Consider the following 7,632-nt stretch of genomic DNA (forward strand, 5'->3'; position numbering starts at 1 on the left):
CTAGATTTTTTCTAGGAAGTTCTACAGCATTTCATGCGAGGATTACTGGATTTCTTCCTAACATTTTTCAATTAATTTCTTGAAAAAATCCCCATGGAATATTGAATAGTTCATTTGAGGTTCCACACCAGTCAACACTACAAATCATCCGATCATTCCTACACATTTTTTTAGGGATTTCGTCCAGTGTTTTTCTAGGAGTTCCATCACAAAGTCCTGCAAGATATTATCCAGAGGTTCAGTTGACTTGTTTTTTCAATTAACTTAATCTGGAAAATCTCATAATGGTTCTTCAAGAGTGAGGCCTTCTAGAAATCCTTATTCAATGGTGACTTGAAAACATACACAAGCTTTACCAGAAATTACTCTAAGATTAGCTTTAGGAATACGTCGCGATTTATTTTCAACAATTTCTTAGCGCTCTGAAAAATTTCATTGGAGAAATAAAAATTTCCTGGAAGATTGCTTAAAAATATTGAAAAATTTCTTTAGAAATCTCTTAGTACACATTATTGGAGTACTTCCCAAAGAAATCTTGGGAGCAATCTCTGGAGTAATTCCTGATGGTATCCTTAGAAAAATTTCTAGTAAAAATTTTCAAGTACAATTTTGTAGAAAATCCTGAGAAATCCATGGAGACATCTGGAGAAGTTTCTAGGTTCCTGTATTGTTTTTTGATTACTGTTTGATGTGTTTTCGGTATCTTTTTGGTTACCGTTTAGGAGTTATTCTTTTTTCAGAAAAGGGATTTCTAAAATTCCTAATTTCAAGACACTCAGTCGCTACCAGCCCTGCTTTATACACAATTTTCAAAATTATTGGAAAATATTTGATTTTAGAAAAAAAAAACGTTTGTCAAAAAGTAATCAAGAATTTAAACAAATTTAAATTTAAAATTTCGGAACAACTATTATTAATTTAGAACTCTTTAACGTTTTCGAATGAAATGCAACAATGCATCATTTATCTAATTTACCACATTCAAATATTATCCAGGTCAGACGTGATTAACAGGGGGCTTGATAATCCGTGTTTCTATTACAAATCTATATAAATAAAAATGGAGTGGTGTTTGTATGTCACGAAATGGCTTACGAACGGGTCAATGTATTTGAATAATATTTTTTCCGTTTGTTCCTCAAGAGTTCCGACGTGTTTGTATGTATAAAAATCCCAGGGTATTAATCGGAAAAGTAGGGAAAACGAGAGTGAACGGAGCTGTCATTTTGTATGGGAGGATCCATTGCGTTCTTCAACAGCCTACTTGATGGCTAGACGAAGTTTGCCGGGACCACTAGTACAATATAAATACAATTCATATAAACACAACTTAAGCTTTGGTGTTGTTAGTAATGGAGTAATGGATAGTGTAAAAGCTCCAGTTTGTTTTAAAAAATGTCTAGAAGTGTATAAATAGTACATAAAACAAAAACACTTTAAAATGTGTCATTAGTTTGTTTTGGCCATATCAAATTGGAGTATTTCTTGAACCTCAAAATATTTTGTAAAACCTGGAAATATCAGGGAATTCGATTTCGGTAAACGACTTACTGAAAAATTTCCGTAGAAACTCCTCGAGCAATGTTTATACGAGTCCCTTTAATGATTTTTAAACGAATATATTGAACAGAATCCCTAAGTGAACTTTTGAAGTAATCTCTGCGGAATTGGACAAAAATTTGAGGCCTTTGCCTTGGACTGCTGGAGACCCATTTTCAGTAATTAATCTGAGCATCCCTTGAAAAAACACTAGAGTAATTTCAGGACGAATTCTTGGTGGAATCTGGAAGGATCTCTTCAGGAATATCTAAATGTATTCCTGAATAAATCTTCGGAGATTCCCTAAAACTGTTCTTCGAGAAATATGTGAAAGAATCAAAGGTGACTTTTTACATGTTCAACGAATCTAAAAAATGTATTTTCGTCATACTTCTGTCAACGCACGATTCTACCCCATTGAGTTCTCGCCGAGCGGTGTCACGAACACATGCGCAAATTTGCTGGTTGAAAATACTGCCATTTGATTTTGCTGGGAACAGCTGATCTTTGTTTATATTTTCCACCAGCAATTTTAAAGTAGTGTTGGTGACATGTACCGTATATTTACACGAGCGCAGAAACCACTATTACCTGCTTCATGAAGCCCAAGCAGGACAGTTCGGTTTTGCGTCGTCCGATAGAATTAGCTCACGGTTTCGCGCGTGTTTTCGTCGCTGGAGATTTTTTTTTTTTTGTTTTTTTTTTTCTGTTTTGGAGCGTCTTGCTGGGTAGTACTTCGTGAAGCCCAAGTAGGACAGTTTTTACATTCAGAAATGGAATAGTGAAAAATGAAAAAGTGATTTGTTTGATTTGTGTCCTCAGTACTGTTGGTTTTTGGCTGCCCTAAGTTCACCGAACCACCGGGAAGTGACAGGCAGCACATAAATTTAGAGAATCAATCCGGTGAGTTTGTTCCAGTATGATACTTTTTCTTTTGTGATCCTTCCGGATCGTTTTTGTCCGCGTCGTGGAACTTCTGATCGTTTCTTGAACGGAAAATGTTATTTTCGGAGTTTGATAATTATGTTCAGATTGCGCATTCTGTCCGGGCGAGTGTTACGCAACTAACAATCGGTTGTGGATGCTTTTTAACCGTTCGATGACCCTGGAGGGATCGATTCTGCTTTTCGTATAATTTTGAGCAGAAAAACCGACTGTGTTATCCTAGGGTGTTTAGTTCGAACGCGCTTCCTTTCCTTTTTTGATTATCTAAAAATACAGTACCACCCAGTACTGTTTTTCAATGGGCACAGTACAGTTTTTCAATAGGCGTGATTTTTTTTTTTTACGCGTATTGTTATTTTATACAATCCGATGAACCTGGGGGGGATCGGTTTTGCTTTTTACTGGTTATTGAGCAAAAATATTACTGCACAATCGACAAGCATTTCGCGAAATACTATTTATACTATAAATAAGCTATTGTTTTCACTTTTGATTGCCGGCATTCAAAAGATTAATTTGAAAACGCTTAAACAACAAATATTTATGGTCTATCGCCAGCTTTCTAGGCGAATCCTGACAATATACCTTCCCCAACCCCAACTCCGTAGCACTTATGAGGGTGTCGCTGAGTCGGTGGCCTCTCATTAATTAAGTGCTACATCAACATTTCCTTCCCCTATCCCAAGTTACGGTAAAGATGGGCGTGGCCGGGAATAGCGATATTCATGCTTTTAGTATTCTTGTTTATGATTTGAACAAGGTATACTCCCCTGCCTTGTTCTTGAAAGTAGTCAGGATGAGATTATTAAAAAGAAACATGAATGCTGCTAGTATCCAATCTACGAAGTATACCGTAACTACGCTAACGCTAACGCTAACGCTGTCAACGCACGATTCTACCCCATTACCCCGAATGCCATTTCCCCGAATGCCGTTACCCCGAATGTACCATTATCCCGAATTCCATTACCCCGAATGCTATTTCCCCGAATTTGCAATTATCTTGACATGATGATATTGATGACATTTCCCCATGATGTTGGAATTTAGGGTAATGTCATTCGAGGTGATGGATCGTTCGGGGTTTTGGAATTCGGGTTAATGGCATCCGGGGTAATGGGATTCGAAGTAATGGGGTAGAATCCAACGCACAGAGTAAGTAGATTTGAAGATTAAGAATCGTCACTGGAAGGAATTCCAGCAGAAACTATGGAATAGTCTCGTAGGAATCTCTGGAGCCTCAAGAATTACCACAAGGGTTCACTAAAGTGAGAAAAATATAAATAATATTCTATAGACCTTGAATCAAAATAGCGACCTTTTGAATGCTTGTACTTGCTACCAGCCCTGCAAGCTGGGTTCAGTGATTGGAACATACCTACCGGATGACTGGCGCCCCTACGATCTGGAACCGGTAGCTCGACCAATTGATTCGTTAGTCAGTTCTTAATTTTTGGCTATGTGATGACTATCCCGTGCAGAGGGGTATTCCATGGACAACGCATGACGATTAATGATGATGAAGGTCATCATCTTTTCATCATACAGTGCCCGTTCGATTTTGGCGCGGTTTGATTTTAGCAACTTTATCGTTCAATTTTGACAAGACGGAAATCCATGTACACAAAAAATGGATCATGATCAGTCACAAATCCTGTCAATCTCAATGTTTCTGTGGGCCTTCTTGAGGCAAACCATATACAAAATAGGTAAATTTAATTCGTTGTCTTTATGACGGTTATACAAATTTTAATAAAAATAACCGTTAAATTTTGGAACGGTTCAATTGGCTTGTTTAGGAGTATATAACGATCATTTTTCAATCACCCCTCGGCATGTTCTACTTCGGAGCGGGCTGTCATTACGTGAATTGCAATGTCATTGGGTCGACAAATTGAAAACTGTTTTAATCAAAATTAAGATATTGAAGAGCAATAAAATTGTGTTAACTGTAATTTTTTCATTACTAAACAACCCAATATGGGCAACATGAAATTGTTTGGCATGTTGGCAAAATCGAACGGGCACTGTTACACCCTTCCTGTTTTCACGAGGTTTTTACACATGTTTTGTACAAAATACAACAGTGCGACTACTTGAGCTCTAATTATTCAAAATTAAAGGGATCTATTCTTAACTGACACATCCAAAAACATATGATTAGTGTGGATTAACTCTTATTCAGCTAGTAATGTTACTTATGTATCTTGTCCCGCCTTACCCTACTGTAAAAATGTCCCCGCATCTTGGCTTTCGACTCTTGGTTCCTCGTCAAGCTACCTCTTCGTCTACGCTCTACCTCCTCGTCGAGGTTCTGCCTCCTCGTCCAGGTTCCGCTTCCTCGTCATCGCTCATCGAAACGGTCTTACCATCTCCTCCAGGGCGTACCTGGCCCCATAAACTGTTGAAGCTACAATTCACAAACAGGGAGGCTTTTTTTCTTATCACACTGCAGGCTACTGACTGATATCGCTACCAGCTCAGCACTTCTCTTTTATGCAAGTCTGTGTATACATTTCAAATCTCAGTCGCCCACGGCGCTGCCTCCAGACATCTCTACTGCACACAGTGGGACGAAATAAAAAAAGTGGGACATGTGTGTTTGCGCTGAAACATGTTCTACAAAGTTTCATCATTTGTTGAGTACTTAATTTAGACACTGAAAAAATTTCACAGTGTATATCACACTGAGAAAAAAATTAACTTTTTTAATTATTGTCAAAATTGAAAACTGTCTAAGGAAGTATTGTAGGCGACCTCATTTCATGAAAGTTTGTCGAAGACGGAAAAGCAGCTGCATGGTGATGTACCTACTCTCCCACAGCATGGACCTATATGCTTGCTGGCGTGGACAAGCGTCTCTGGCAGATCATTTACAGCAGGAGCTGTTCACACGCTGGTTCGGCTAGGAGTTTTTAAACTGCTAGTTCAATTCTAATCCGGCTGGAGTTCCACAGGAATCCATAATCAGTCCAACAGAATGGAGCGCCTTGCGCCTTGTGGTGGCCAATGAACAGTTGAACTTCTACAACCATGTCGATTATGTCTGCGAATAGGTGATAAAGACAGCTTATACAGGTGCTAGGATCATGCCGAACATAAGAGGACCAAGAAGAAATACGAGTCATCTACTAGCGACCGTATCATCGTCCATACAGAAGAATATACCAAAAGCACGTGGAAGGCGGAGAATTAGACCGTATAAATCGGGCAAACGTAATATCGGTAATTGGCCGTTGAGGCACCTGGGAATCGTAAGTCATAAAACACCCGCAAGGACCCACCAAGGACTACCCTGGTGAGATTCAACTACCAATGAGTAACCGAGCAGGTGTATAGACACCGTTGAAGTGTCGTAGTTAGCAGCGTTCTTGACCACAACAAAGCTTCAGCAGCGAACTAGCAATACCTATATAGTCTGAAGGGTTTGAGCGCAACCCGGTTAACTAACTAGCCTAAACTAGCTATAAGCACTGTACCCTACCATAAGCAATATCACTGTGTGGTTACGGGGAACATTGGGACTTGGAATCAAGACTAATGTACCCTGGCGATGTATACCTCCATGCAGATAATGATACTGGTTTTAGTGGGGCGGCCAACCTCACTTTCTGAGTGATCTACTCAGAAGTCTGAACACAGATTTCCCATTTGTAAAAAAGAGAATCAGGTCATCAGAAACGCCCTAAGAAATTTCGATACCTCGCATACTTCTATTTCGTACAAGTCTCCGGTTCCTGAAAGAGCTCTTGAGGGCATTACAGAGGTATTCAGGAATCATTGTGCTGTCTAACGAAGAAGCGATTGCTTCCCAATTGGTGTCGAAAATAACTACCATGCAGTAGCGAGCTCGCCTTCTCCTTTGTTTCTGCGCTGTATCCATAGCTTCAACTACCGTTCAGAAGACATCCACTATATACCTTATCCGGAAGCCGAACGTCATATCCGACTGCTCGTACTCATTCTCCCTGTGCCTAGTTAGTTAGCCTGTTTGGGATTACCTTTACCAGAAGCATACCGACTATGTCCAACTAGCATAACGGCATACTAGCCGATGAACATTTGCGAAACAATTCCCGATATCCGCAGCAATTCTAAATTCTGTTGCTTCCATGATTCGGCCTTTTATGGGTCCAGCATTGTAGCATTGGGACTGCTGTAGGTTTTGAAATTCCATACATGTCAGATTTTCCATAAAAAATCGGGGCTGCTGTAGTGCTCAACTCGACTCCTACTTTGAAGAACTTCGATGGAAAACTCGGGAGCAAGTGACAGTTGATGTTTGTCTACAAGTCGATAGCAACTCTTTGTTCGTCGGTCGTTCACATCGGTCAATCCTAGCTAGATGTTGGCATCGGATAAACGTTCACTTCCGGCTTGAAGTGCAAGTGATTATGGTTATGTTGTTCGATGAAATCGACAAATTCCTAGTTTTGGTACCTTGTGCAACAGAAGTTCAGGTTCTTCAAGACCTCACAAGTGTCCACTCTTTAGTAATGAAAACAACTGTAGCTGCTACCGCAAATCGTTGTTTCGTTGTTGTTTCGCTGAAGGGTTAACAGGACTCGACTTACGAGCAACAATGTTCATATCATCCGAAGCAAACAAATCGACTGGATCTGTGAAAAATCTTGCTTCGGCCAAACACTTTAGTGCAATATTGTACAATGGGCAAGAAATCCCATCACCTTGTCGTAGTCCCGGTGGAGTTCCAACGAATTGGGAAAGTTCTAATAAAATCTTCACACAGTTGCGCAAATCACTAGATCAATCTTACAAAATTTGTCGCCTTGAAAGTATTGGACCAATTAATAGTAACAGCTCGGAAGCTCTCACACTACAGCTATTTCTTCTAAAATTGTTCCTAACTGATATTGAATGGAACGTGATATTATCACCTAACTCATAACAAAACCAATTTCGCATTAATGTCGGAAAAGATTAAGACCTTTATTACAACTACGGTTCTTCCTAATTTCTGCTGCTTCTCCGTCTACTTCTTTCTGGCAAATATAAAACAAGTTGAAGTAAATAATTCACAACAAAAAAGTCATTACTTTTCTATCGGTTGTTTAAACTCGCACGCGCGAATAACTGTTTCTAACGCAGTAGGCTTTCCTCCCTTTTATTTTTTAATTCATTCGTGCA

Source organism: Aedes aegypti, chromosome 1 (assembly GCF_002204515.2).
Source record: "Aedes aegypti strain LVP_AGWG chromosome 1, AaegL5.0 Primary Assembly, whole genome shotgun sequence".
NCBI lineage: Eukaryota > Metazoa > Arthropoda > Insecta > Diptera > Culicidae > Aedes > Aedes aegypti.